Source organism: Vigna radiata, chromosome 10 (genome assembly GCF_000741045.1).
Source record: "Vigna radiata var. radiata cultivar VC1973A chromosome 10, Vradiata_ver6, whole genome shotgun sequence".
NCBI lineage: Eukaryota > Viridiplantae > Streptophyta > Magnoliopsida > Fabales > Fabaceae > Vigna > Vigna radiata.
Window position 1 is genome coordinate 17,521,624 of NC_028360.1, and position 14,558 is coordinate 17,536,181.

The 14,558-nt window shown below is 30.1% G+C and overlaps 3 non-coding genes across 3 annotated transcripts; 2 read left to right on the forward strand and 1 right to left on the reverse strand.

Annotated features, from left to right (window-relative positions):
• Window positions 1–779: 779 nt before the first annotated feature.
• On the reverse strand, window positions 780–853 carry TRNAI-AAU. Its single transcript has one exon. It is a non-coding gene; the product is annotated as a tRNA-Ile (tRNA).
• A 5,249-nt stretch (window positions 854–6,102) lies between these two features.
• On the forward strand, window positions 6,103–6,174 carry TRNAG-UCC. Its single transcript has one exon. It is a non-coding gene; the product is annotated as a tRNA-Gly (tRNA).
• A 3,909-nt stretch (window positions 6,175–10,083) lies between these two features.
• TRNAG-UCC lies at window positions 10,084–10,155 on the forward strand. The gene has a single exon. It is a non-coding gene; the product is annotated as a tRNA-Gly (tRNA).
• Window positions 10,156–14,558: the final 4,403 nt, after the last annotated feature.

A 14,558-nucleotide genomic window follows, 5' to 3' on the forward strand; every position in this document is an offset into this window, starting at 1 on the left:
ACACAGTTACATAATTAAAAACTAAAACCAGTACTGTTAAAAAATTCATCAAATAAGTTAACTAAGCATTTTCGTTAGAAATTATGTGTAACACTTCCTTAAAAATAACATATTATTTAAATATATTTGAATTGCTTAAAATTGAAAAAAAAAAGTTTATAGATCAAAAAGAGCTGAAATCAAAGAGTGACAAAGTGTGTGCATGATCATAGAGAAGTAGACCTAAATACCCAGCAATTTTAACTTTGGCATGATGGGCAATATGCTTCAACAAGGAAAAGTAAAGCAAAATAAACTAAAATAAAAAAAAGGTAGCCGTAAAGATCTTAATACCTTAAAGCAGGTTTTGAATATTCTTTTACAAATCAAGTGCAAACACTTCTTTCTACGTGTCAGCTTTTTAGTGTGGAGAATAAAGATGATAATAGGCGAGATTTTTTATAAATATAAAATGCGTTTCTTTTTATATTTATATATTTATTTTTTTCACTTCTTGCTCATTAATCATTTCTATTGCAAGTTGTGTATATTTTTTTACCCGAGTATATGATTTATTTATTCTATAATTAAAAGTTATTATTTGTGACATTGAAATTTGCATACGATTAATTTATTGGTGCGTTTAATAATTTAGCCCAAAGTTGTCAGAATTGACATGAAGTTCAAGAATATGGCTTTATAGGCCCAAACGCAGGCAGGCCAGGCAACTCAGAAGCCCAAACAAGAAGGAATGTAATTAAAGAAAAAACATTTACGTAAAAGGTAAAAACGTTTCAAAATGGCCCATGCAGGTATCGAACCTGCGACCTTCGCGTTATTAGCACGACGCTCTAACCAACTGAGCTAATAGGCCACTTGTTGATGTTATTCAGTATATTATAAATATTAAAAAGAAAGTAGTGTTGCAAAGATTATTAAACACCTATGCATGTGTAACATGACTCTTGCCCACGCCCACATTTTATAGTTTGACGAAGAATTTTCACATGCTTGTTGTCCAATCGAACTACAGTATTCTCCGTTCTCAAGATATTTTGCAAGAAACAAGTTGCGTGCGTGTTGCATGGGCACGTGGTAGAATCATCAGTTTGAAGAAATAAATAATGTTGAATTTTGAGTGTGAATATGAAATTGGTGTGGATATCTAAATATAAATTAGATTTTGTGTCAATATACTAATCTAAATCTACAATGTTTTAGACGGAGTGTAATGTCTATTTTATTTTCTATGGTTAATTTTTAGTAACTTGATATTTCCCTACATTTCATTTCTTTTATTTTTATTTTTCAATAGATCACATTGCAGCTAAAAATCAAAAGTGTTTTTTATAATATGAAAGGGGTAATGAATCTCGTTAATGGTTTAAATATGTTACAATAATGTTCTAGATTATAATTAGCTACAATAAATATTGTTCCCACATCAAGTCTTTTACTGGAACAATTTCTTTTTATATTGACAGTTAAGGGAATATTCATTTTCGCATAGACAATATGACAATTACCATTTTCCATATGCTATCTATTTTAAAGTTTGGAAATTTTTTTTCTTGGTTTGGAGAATTGAAAAAAAAAATATGTTTAAATTGATCTTAACTTTTTTTAAATAATATGAGATTATTGGATACCGAGTATTAGTGTAAAAGAAGACTTATTTATAGCCTATACTCTCTTTTTTTTCTTGATCCTCTCTTACTTTTTTCCTTCGTAAGATTAGTTATGATTTTTTAAGAAAATTATGATGAAAATATATGGTGTGTTTTGGATGAAAACAGTGTGACAGACAGTAGGCAGACAAATTGATTTTTGGGTTGATGGTTTTCAAATGAGCGGTGGTTTGTGGAGCCCTTGTGTTAGTTCTGTAGGGGCAAAATTACAGTAGCAATTCGTGGCTGGTTACGTTGATATCATTATTTCAAATGTATAGACAACGTGGGCGAGACTAAGTTCCAAGGCCCATGTCCCAAACTTTGAAAACTTTAAAATACTTGTGATTTTATTTTTCAATTTCATTAGCACTAAAAACACTTTTAAAAATGAATGTAAGTGCATTAATACGGTTTCGTCGATTTATATAAGTTCAACACAGCATCCTAATGCTTATTTCTCTACTATAATTCACTTTCATAGCCAAAAGAATGACGTGCACAATACGAACTTCAACGGATTTTTAACTTCAAACTGGGTACTTGTTCTCTGTTTCATTCTCTCTCTCAACTGATTGTGCTTAGTCCTTGAAACAACGAAGGTGGATCAGGTTGAATTGAAAAATACTTCCTAATGGGAGTCTTATTTTGTAGGAAGCGCGTGGTTGTTAGTGAGGAAGAGAAGAAAATGGGAAATGGTAGAAGAAACCAAAAGGAATCCAATTTTCTGTGTCCGACTCGTTCAAAACATGGATATAGTTTATTTAAGACTTTGAAAAATGCATTGAAAGGGACCCAAAAATGGAAATCAAGCACGAACCTTCTTGATTCCAAAAGGAATGCACATTGTTTCCTGTGGAAATAAACTTGATTGACGATTTTGTAGTGGGGTTAAATATTTTATTATTCAGGCTGGTCACCTTAGTTCGAAAAAGACATTTTCTCTGTAGAAAAGAAATAAATGAATAGTACAAAACTGCTTCGCATAAGTCAATGAATACCTGTTGCTCACGTTTACCTTTGAAACGTGAAGCTCACAAATCAAAATCCATTTTTTATTCATGCTTTATACTAAAGCAATATTGCCAATATGAAAAGAAAATTGTAACATCACAAACTGCAATAGCCAATGACACTGCAAGACGGTGATCCCCATCTAACTTGACGAAATGCAACAAATACAACCCATCTTTGACGCGTTTTTCTCTGGCATTTTTTAGTTTTGACATGCCGAAGTGGAAGACTACTGTGTTTGTAAACTATAATGGTAGAAACAAATCCAAATCCCATTCTTCCTTTCCTTTTCTTTTCTTCCTACAGGTTCAAAGCACTAAAAATGGGTAATGAGATATTATTGTGCATTAAAGCGAATGACCTTTTATTAAAACATTGTGTCATGGAAACAAATTCATGTAAGGTACTAGCACAGAAAATATAAAGTTGACGGGTAAGAGTGAAAGGGTGAGAGAGATAGGTAATAGATCCGAATCCCTCCCAATTTTGCATCCCATAATATCAGACTGACTAAGATTATGCATGGTATAAAACAAAATCCATTAATTAATCACGATAGAAAAAGTAAATTGGATTGAAATGTAATTTTCTCTTGGCATAACTAGCGTGATAATATTAAGACGTGTGTTTATTTAAAACTTGCTTGTACAGACCAAACTAAGTAGCAGATGTAGAAGACAAAAATGTGAGTATGAGTATACATATTTTCCCTCAGCAATGACGAATAAAATAAAAAGTATTGCGGATAATCCACAAGAGAGAAAAACAGGACCGTGTGTACATACAAAAACTACAACCATCTTTATACATTCGACTGCATATCCCTAATCCCTATATTATGGTATGTCCTCCGGTGCAAAGAATATCAGAAAACTGAAGAAATAAAAAAATGTTGACACTTGATGAAGGAACAAATAGCGGTTGTGAAGGTGATCAATGGCCAGCACCGGGGCTGGGAACAGATTGCAGAAGAAGTCGTTCAGTGGTTATTAGTTGACGCCCAATGAGTTTCTCATCGACGACGGTTGAGTGGCCTTTTTTGCTGGGTGTGGAAGATGGGACGGTGCCTTTGGGAAGAGAAGCGAAAAACAGAGATGGGTCAACCACCGTGCTGCTGGGTTTGTGAGGTCCGAGATGAAGCTTTCTGCTTTCCAGACAGGAACACAGGGAAGCGAAGAGAATGAAGAAGAGAAGCAGATGGGAACGAAGGTGTGCCATAGAAAGTGGAGACTGAGAGAGAGCGAAAATGGAAGCTATGGGGTTTGTTTCATAGATAAAATGAGGTTGTTCGCGTGTTGTGTTTTTATAGGATAACTAGATGGAAAGGAAAGACAAACTTGGACTTCAAGTTTTGTTGAAGCATGGTCCCTTGCCAAGTCAAGAGAAAGACGGCAGTACAAAAAAAAAATACAACCGACAGGATTTTGGTATTTGGCTGATAACATTTAAGTTAGTTTTGTAGTTGAGTATCAAGAATTTGAAGTCTTTCTGCTGTAATGGGGAATAGGACGACCCTTGTGTAATCTTACTGTCTTTGTCGAAGAAGGTTCGTTTGTGTAACCGATCGTGTATGAGATGAGATGTAGAATATATTCTAACTTTTAAGTTAGAGTTTTTTTTAGGCATAAAGTAATGGAAAATAACATTTTGACACCAATTTTTTGACACTATTTTGACACTGCACACGTGTCAAAATATGATTGGACGATTTCAAATTAGAAAAAGAAACTTTGGTTTTTTCTTCCAAATATGTCCCTATTTCAGTTTTTTTTAATAATTTGAAACTGTCCAACCACATTTTGACACGTGTGTAGTGTCAAAATAATGTCAAAAATTGGTGTCAAAATATCATCTTCCGTAAGTAATTTATTGATGAATAAAATTAACCAATTAATTTATATTTTGGTGATCATTAATAGAAACTTTAACGACAATAGGTTGTTGTAATATTAATTATACTTTAATTTTGTTTGATATTTGATAATTTGTAATTGGCCCAGTTTCAAACATTTTTTTAACTATAAATTTAAACAAATCAATAAAGTGATAACACGTATTCTGTTGTAAAAAAGTTATTAAAAAAATGATAAAAAAATATTATGATGCTATATAATAATATAATTTTTTTTTGTTAATGGTGTGAACTGAAGAGAAAATGTGTGTGGTTTAAAATGACATTTGGAAAATAGGAAGCAGTTGGCGCGTGGATGTGGAAGTTAGGTTGGTAGAGGTGGTCTTCCTGTTTTTGGTAACTTCCCATAAGTTTCTGTGTTTGATTTGTAGTGTATGAGTATGAGATGACGATGGTAGTATTAAGTCAATGCGTCATGGGCAGCTCGCTTTTACATTTCGAGACCATTCAAAATAGTCGGTTTCTCTGCACGCCTTCTTCTTACTCTTCACTTTTAACAACTTTCATAAATCACACAAATATTAGATTCAACGTTATACCATATGAACCAATTAGACCTTTCTATATTTATTTTCCTCGCTTTCAACAAGCTGTATGTAAAAATTAAAATACTAATGCAAAATAATAAAACATAGAATAACCTTTAATATAATTTGACAAAACAATTACAAATGAAAATAAAATATTAAGAAAAAATTGAAAATGAAGAAAACCACTAGATTCATTATTGCTAGTGGTGACAATAACTCGCAAGTTAGGGTTTAACTAGGATATGTGACTTTTCATAAATATTTTTAATTGATTTAATTCAACCTTTTTGAATTACAATTTAGATTGACCAGAAATGAGTAAAAATGTATTCGAGTGAATGTAAAGAAGCTAAAAGGTTACGAAATTTTTTGCCTATTTCTTCCGATGGTCCAAAATAACATGCATATTACACTAGAGTGTTAGATTTAAAGTTATTTTGTCTGTACGAATTTTGACTTTATATATAGACATATATCTATTGATAAAGGTGTTTTTGTGTAGTTTACTAAGTGTTAAGAGGTCTTTTGTGTGTGTGACCAAACTTTGTGTATAATATGTAGATCATGTGACTTTTCCTAAAATGAGAGACGTATTTTGTTACAAGAAATTAGAAGATTTGGTGACTTTCAATTTTTATTTTATTTTTTCATTTGAAAGTGTAATTGATACTCGTTCGTGATATCCGATTTATGTTTTTTTTTCTTCTGCACAACAGGAATAATAAAGAACCATTAAAGAATTATTTTCCAAGTTATTATTTTTACTTAAAAAAAATATTAAAAAGTGCCAACACTTAAAATGTAAGAAAAAAGTTATTTAAATATATTATGTACATTATCATTGTTCTTCATTCTTATTTACTTAAGTTGGGTACTGACTCAAATGGAATGCCCTATAAAATAATCATATTTAGAAGACCAAGCATATGAAACGATTGCATTTTTATGTGGTAAACTTAATTTATTATATATAATTAAATAAAATTATAGAACTTGTCAAGCGTTTGTAGTCCAACGGTTAGGATAATTGCCTTCCAAGCAATAGACCCGGGTTCGACTCCCGGCAAACGCATATATTCTTTTAGTTTAAACGGTCGTGTTATGGAAATATCTATCATTTATTTTTTCAGAAAAAAATCAGCTAAAATTTTGTTTATATAATAAAAAATATATAACTATATTTTTCTATCTTAATACTAACAAAAGCTACAGTTTGCAACTTATGGTATATGAACCTATTAATTACAAAAGCTAATTTTGTCCAACAAATCTGTTGTTATATTAATACGAGTCGCTTGGTTGATTAAGATTATTTCATAATATATGCTAGTGAATTATTTATTATGATATTGCTATTATGTTTAATAAAATTATATCTTTTCATATTATCATTTCAAGTTCAATAGAATGCTTCCGACAGATGTTGGATGCTGCTAAACATACAAGTTTGTAATGTAGAAAATATAATTTAGCAAATACTATGGTCACCATAAGAAAAAAAAATAGTTTTTAAAGTGATAAAAGTAGCTATTAATGTAATTAGAGATTAATTTAGAAACTAAATGAACTAATGTTAAAAATCATTTAGCCTCTTGTTTATAAACTAATTTAATTATTGCTATAAAAGCAAATTTAGTAATCATATTATATAAAAAAAATATTTGTTTGACTATATTACTTAAATAAATTCTCTATATAGAAAAATGATTTAATGATAAAATATAGAAAAACAAAAATTTAGTTATTGGTTTGGTGTCTAAATAATAAATATCTATTATTAAAGTGTTTTCTTTTTTTATTTATCTAATATCAACTAATAGATTTCTATGAATTATTTTTTTAATGATTTAAATATTTGGTGATATCTCAATTGCATATTTGTGAGTTAAAAATAAAAACATTAATGTTAGAAAAAATGTGAATTTATGATACACATGTATATATAATCTTAATACTAATGTAAAGGAAAAATAGAACTAATTTGGTATGAAATTTTACGAGATAAATAGAATAAGTTTGTATGAAAATTTACTAAAACAAATAGAAATAAAATCTCGTAATAAAAAGATTGAGAAAAAAAAAATGAATGAAAAAATAACTAAACTCACTATGGTGAGTGACCGTAACTCAATTCTAGATTTAGTTGAAATATGTAATTTCTTATGAATACTTCTAGATGAGATACCTTAGCCAGCGATTAGAGAAAAATGGTTTGCAAGATTTTCTAAAAAAGTTGAAAAAAGAAATAGAAAAGTTAACGGAGTGAATGTAAAAATAATAAATAAATAAATAAGTAAATCTTTATTTTTCATTCAAATGTTAAATATCAACATGTATGTTATTACATTATATTACTTTTATCACTTTAGTCTAAAAAAATTAGATAGAAAGAGTGATACAGTATGGAAAATGTATGTGGATTATTTAGTATAGAATATTTTGATAGAAATACCACTATCTTTATAAATAAGGTGAAAGATGTTGAAGAAGTTTTTAATCTCATTCAAGTTAAGACATGAATTTTGATTATAAATAAGGTTTCTAATGTAAGTTTTTCTTATTCGAGTGATGTTTGTGCCTAGTTATGTGCATAAAATTTGTAAATCTTTAATTAGTCTTATAAGTCTAAGTATACACAGATGTAAAAGCATTGTGATGGCTTGGTTTAGATGAGGTGCATGCAATTGGGAAGGTGATGACATACCCCTAGCCATGACCAAATACGTTTAAGAAGAGTTAGAGTCATAAGTGAAAGGTGGGTCTAAGCTTTTGTCATCAGTGAGTTCTTAGTATAATAAGTTTATTTTAGGTCTCAAAGTGTGGGTCTAATAGTATAAGATTTTCTTTTGGGCTTTGTATAATTGGCCAAATAATATAAGATTTTCATTTGGATCTATCATGGGTCATGTAGTATAAATTTTAAAGAGAGATTATCCTAATTCTACATGAGAAGCCTTTTCTTCCAAGGTAAATAGTAAGAATGTCATATTATTTTGGAAGAGTAGTGGTCACATAACATGATCCTAATGGAATTGATTTTTTCTTAGCAGTGGTCATGTGTCATATTCCTAATGGAGATTATTTTTCTTTAACAGTGACCATGTGTCATCCTCCTAATGGGGAGAATTTTTATCCAAGTCTCCAAGTTAGAGTATTAAGATTTTACTTTTTTAATCTGGAGACATCTCTATAGTTACCTAAACTTATAAATAGACGTGTCTCTTCCATGTAAAATCACCTTTTGAATTTGAGTAAATTTGTCCTATCAATTTGGTGTCATATTACTCAACTTTGGTCACAAAAACTAGAGTATCCTTTCTAGATTTTCTCTAGCCATTTTTTTTACAAGTTCCTGATCTCTCTTGAGAGCACATCAAAAACCATCATAGTCTCTTCCCCTTTTTAGAGTCATATAACTTGGAAATGAGTCGACACCCCACCTCTTAAACAACAAAAGCCGAATACCTTTCTTCATTTCCATTAGCTTCCCCATACATTATCATTAGAATCTTCTACTTGACTTGAGTCATATAGCTTGGAAGTAGTACCCCATCAAAGGGAAACTAAATAATCATATACACATATAACAATCCTTTATGTATGTCCATTACATTATCTACTTCAAATTTTATATTAGTCGTTGTATGAAATAGAACCATACAACTAATATAGGTGTTGATTTTATAAATAAATAAAATATTTTAATCTTATTTAACACTGTTTAAATTATAAAGGTAAAATTATATGCATATACTTATATGACTATAATGTTCCTTTATCAAGATTCTAGTTGTAAGAAGGTTGTTAAAAATTGTAATATCTCATTGTCATAATAGGTAGGTGAGATTTATATTTGTGCCTTATTAGGTTGGTGTTTAATTGAGTCCATGTGTATAAAACTTGGATGGAGAGTAGAATAGGGTGGAAAGTTATCAATCTCAATACAAAATCTTGTAATGTTTTCACTATTCAAATGAGTTAAAATACTTTTATCTGTTACGAACCATTTTCGGATGCATAGTCTAGATTTGCTTTTGATGTTATAGACACTATTTTTCTTAGAATCATAACATGAAAATCTTCTCGTAATATCTACAAAAACATTGTAAATGTCGTCATAAATAAATGCAAAAAATTTCACATTAATTAACTAATTATTGTATTCACTAGATTTTGCATTATGAATGCTGTTGTAAAAATATACAAAATCTGTCACATTAATTAACTAACTATAATATTCACTAGTAAGAGTTTTGAACTGTTACATCAATTAACACTTTGAAAAAAATTATCTAAAAAAAAAACATAAAGTGTTTAAAGAACCTATGCACAATATTTTTTTTTTCTTAGTGGTCTTGGACGTGTGTATCTTAATCTGGTCACACAATTTCTAGTTATAATATAGAGGTTACATACTCCTATTTGCTTTTTTTTTATTGCTGATGATAAAAAAAAATACAGTGTTAGATTTAAAGTTTTTTTTTTTTTGTGAATTTGCTTTTAATTTTCAATTATCAAGTACACGTATTTTTTTTGGATGATTCGCTAAGACGTTAACAAAAATATGATTTGTGGATCATTTAAACTTTTTTAAAGACTTGTTTGTTTGAAATTTAAAATAAGAAACACACATTTTATTAAAGGAAAATTAGAAGAATTGGTGACATTGTATACATATAGCTGTAAAAAATTATAAAAAATATCTTTTTAACACATTATATTATTTTTTTAAAACATATATTTCTTAATTGCTATTTTTATTTTTAAAATTTAATAAAAAGTGCCAACACTTAAAATATGAAATATAAGAAACAAAGTTATCTAAGTGAGCATTTCAAATCTATGATATATATTATCATTGCTATTTCCTTAATTTGGGTTCTGACTGAAGTAGAGTTCCGCATATCATATTCTAATTCAGATGATCAAGTATATGAAACAATTATTGTTTTATTACAATATGCATCTAACAATGTATCAAGCGTTTGTAGTCCAACGGTTAGGATAATTGCCTTCCAAGCAATAGACCCGGGTTCGACTCCCGGCAAACGCATATTTGTTTTTAGTTACTTTATAACTTGTTGAAAGTTGCACCTGACAAAAAGTTTTACTTACACAATTTCTACATGTTACGATTTTTTTGTAAAGCAACAATGATTTCTAAATTAACAAAATGTTTCTCCAAATTTTATGGTTAAGTTTAAATTCGCATAAAATTGACTTAACGATAAAAAAAATTATATAAAAGCAACATAAATTTAAAATGTACAGGAAAACTATATCCCAAATTTCTTAATCTAAAATTTTCACACGAAATTATCTTGTAAATGTTAAAATAGATAAAAAATCCTACAAATTTTAAGTTCGGAAAAGAAAACCAATAAAATATTATTTGTGAATTTTTATTTATAAGAAAATTGATACTAAATTGTTATTAATCTTTGAGTGAAAATATCAGTTTTTTTGCGTTTCCATACATCAAAACTTTCTTCTTCTTCTTCTTCTTTTTATTCACGACATGATAATCACTTTAAGAAATTAATCTCTAATTGGGTGAGAAGCAACTTTCATTTCGCTTTCAACTCTTCAATTTCGCTAACTGAACTAAAAGATTTTAATAGACAATCTACAAATCTTTTTTAAATGTCATTTTCCCACACAACAATATTAAAACACATTATAAAAAAAACAAAAAGAGTAGATGATATTTGTAATGAAGATGGAGGCTATAAGCTGAGTGGGGGACAATGAAAGAGAAGAATGGATGAAAATTGAATACTGTATATGGATGCTTGTTTGATGAGAAATAAAGAGTTAAAGAGAAAATATAGAAAAAAAAATGTGGAAGCAAAGATATCAAGATAATAATGGAATGTGCGCTAAAATGAGTTTGAGAAGAAAGGAAAGAAAAAAAAAAGTCATATTAAAAATTAAGTGAAAAGTATATGTATCATTTATAAAAAATGATGTTAATATTTTCCGCTTCAGAAATGGTTTGGTAAGTTATCTTATATGTACTACTATAAATGAAGAGTGTTCCTCCCTGCACCTCCGTGATCTCGTCCTGCACCTCCCATTTTTCTTTTAATTCTCACTGTAGCCCTACTCCTACTTTTGTCATCCTATTTATTGGGTTTATAAAAAGTTAACCGCAACTCACACAAAAGAAACCCTACACCCCCTTTCTTCATTCTCCTCTTTACCAGTCTTTTTGTCCACCCCTTCAACCTGTGCAGCTCTGTTGCGTTCGAGTGGAGTAGTTGGATATCGGTTGTTCGTTCTTTTCTTTTCCAAGATCGTGTTTTAAGTTTTTTCTGGCGTCTATTTTTCCTCTCGTAGATCTTGTGTGAGAATCATGTTTTGTGATTTGTGGTTGCACCTCTGTTGTATTAAAAAGTGTGTGCGTGTTTACATGAAGCGAATGGGATGCGGGGAGGGTTAACCGCAAATTGCACTGCGGTTAACGACAGTCGCAGTACGAAGTGCGGATGGGTTTTGGGATGCCGCATATGAAACTGCAAATGGTAATGCGGTTAAACTCTGTCGTAGTACGAACGACAAATGGGTTTTGGGGGTGCTGTCGAAGCGCAAATGGACGCCTCCGCAGTACGAACGGCGGATGTAGTCGCGCCGCAGCTGGATCAGCAGCAGAAGGCAACCGTCGATGGAGATGCGGTAGATAAAATTTTGGGGGTGCAGACCTTCGTTCTCCGCATATCACAATGCGGTTTGGATAAAACGCAGTTCGAACTGCGGTGTGAGGCAAACGCATATCAGAATGCGTTTTGAGTTTTCAATGTTTATGAAGTTTTTTTCAAGTTGTTATTTTTCTAATTTTAGTTTGTTTCTTAATTTTACTTAATTTTTTTAAGGGTTTAAACCTATTTTTGGTCCATAAGTTATAAGCGGATGATCAGTTTAGTCCCCGTTTTTAAAAATGTAAATCTTTGGTCACTAAGTTATAAAAAATGTATCAAATGAGTGCTTTTTTTACTTGAAATACTGTTTTTGGTTGTTTCTTAGCAACTGCTACATCTTTAGATTGCTTTAATTTGTTTCTTAATAATAACAACACTTTAGATTGCTCTTTGTACTTTGACCATGAACATCAAAAAATGACTCATTTGATATATTTTTTATAACTTAGGAACCAAAGGTTTACATTTTTAAAAGCAAGGACTAAACTGAACATCCGCTCATAACTTAGAGACCAAAAAGAGGTTTAAACCTTTTTTTAAGTTTATAAAATTTTATATATTATTTATTATTAATGTTATTTAGATTAAGTATTAATTATGAATTTAGATTAAATATTTATTAATTTATTGAATTAAATAATTTTTATTATCACTAAACTATATTTTCGTAAATTGGTTTATTTGTTTCTTAAATATTTTTTTATATTATTTTTTATGTATATAATTTTAGTTAATTTTTTTTATGAATTTAGAATTTTTTTTAAATTATTTATTAATTAAATAATTATTATTATTCCTATGTATAAATTTTATTTTGTTAAATATTATATTCTTTTATTTGTATTTATTTAAGTATTATAATTAGTGATACTTTTGTTATTTTATTTATTTTTTTAATATATTATTATTAATTTTAAATTTTTTTACTTTTTCTTATTTGTTTCAATAGTTGTTAATAGAGTTTTTAGTTGTTTTGTCTCTTTAAAACCGCAACTCAAGGAGCGATTTGACTCTACGATGTGTGACAAAATAAAAAATGTATTAACATAGGGAACTTTTCTTCTTCTTCTCGTTCTTCTTTTCTGGTCTATGTTCAAAGTCTAAAACAATAACAAACAGCATCACAATCACACCATAAAGGATGGAGTGTAGGGTTTATTAATTATAGTTTAATTTTATTAAATAAATGAAAGATAATAAAGTAAATTTGGAGTTACAGGAAAAAAAGAAAGAGGTGCCGGGAGGAACATTCATAAATGAATGGTCTTAATATCTTTTCTTTTATTTATGAGTTGTCACTGTCTAAGCCTCACGTATGTCTCTGACACAGGGGCAGCGATTTAATAAAATAATTGAGACACTTTCAATTTCCAACCACCCATCAAAAGTCTTCAGACTTATCTCAACAAATTTACAGTCGTCAAATGATAATTATTTCAATGGCAGCATTCCGCACTAACAAGGAACCTTCTCCCATTTACTATTCTATTTTGGAAAAATTTCTTTTAACACCATTTTTTTAATATTTTTTTTTATAACGTGAGAGTTTGTGATTGATTCATTTTAAATATTTTTTAATAAATTCAAATAGATCAATAAAATAATGACACGTGTCTCTTTGTAAAAAAAATTATCCAAAAATATTGTCATGTCCTTCTATTTTTATACTTTTCATGTTATAACAGTTGAATTTAGCCTTCTAAAAAACAAGCCAATCGTCTTCACCTTCAATAATTCCTAGTCCATACATACCTTTTCCTATAAATATATGCAACAGCCGGAACTTAGTAATCGACCATTCCACTCCAAAAAATATTCAGAACCCTTTCTCGATCTAAATGGGTTTGGCAGGATTTTTAAGAAAACTTCAAGATTTGTATGCTGCACACAAAGCCATATTCACTATTTTCCTATGTTTCTGGGACGCACCTCTCTCCTTCTTCTACGTCTTCTCTGTCACGAGGTATTTATCCAATGTTTTTCTCACAAATAGTGAAGACCTCAGCAGCTTTGCAGATGCAACCTTCCAGTATATCTCATTCGTTGTACAAGTTGAATGTTTTGCCGTTCTTGGCATATCTATCTTTTCCTTGCAAATGCCTATTTTCCACCTCTTAGCCTCTAAGAAGAGAGTGGATTCAGAAGCGGAGTTGAGCATCACAAGCCTGATATCAATAGTTACTAAACCTGCCAGAAGCTTACTTGTTACGTGGTTCTTGGTAAGGCTAATTAAATTGGGTTTTATATTCTTCGGAATGTTAGTTTTGCATCAGCGCATGGCTTTGATTATTGATTCTAGTTGCGAGCAGCAACATGAACTAAGTGAAATCTTAGCCAGCAACATTGGTACGATGATTTTGGTTGCAGTAGGTATCTTAATGTTCTCGTATGTGGGGACTTTTGGGAACTTAGCCATTGTTATATCGGTTTGTGAAGAGATTAGTGGAAGGAAGGCATTGAAGGGTTCAGAGGTATTAAAGGGAAAGAATAAAGTTATTGGATTTGTGATGAATGCAGTGCTGGGAGTTATATCTGTAGGGTTGTTTTTAGGGTATTTGTATTTGAAGACATGCTCCAAAGTGTCGGTGGAGTCTAAGAAATTCATGATTATAAGCATATGGAATAATGGTATACATCAGGTTGAGTTTTACACGTGGATAATCTTCTCAATATTGCACTCAGTATCTCGCGGGAATAAGGTTGAACTTCTGGGAAGCTTTAAACACATTCTGATGAAGGAGGAAGAGAAGGTGCCATT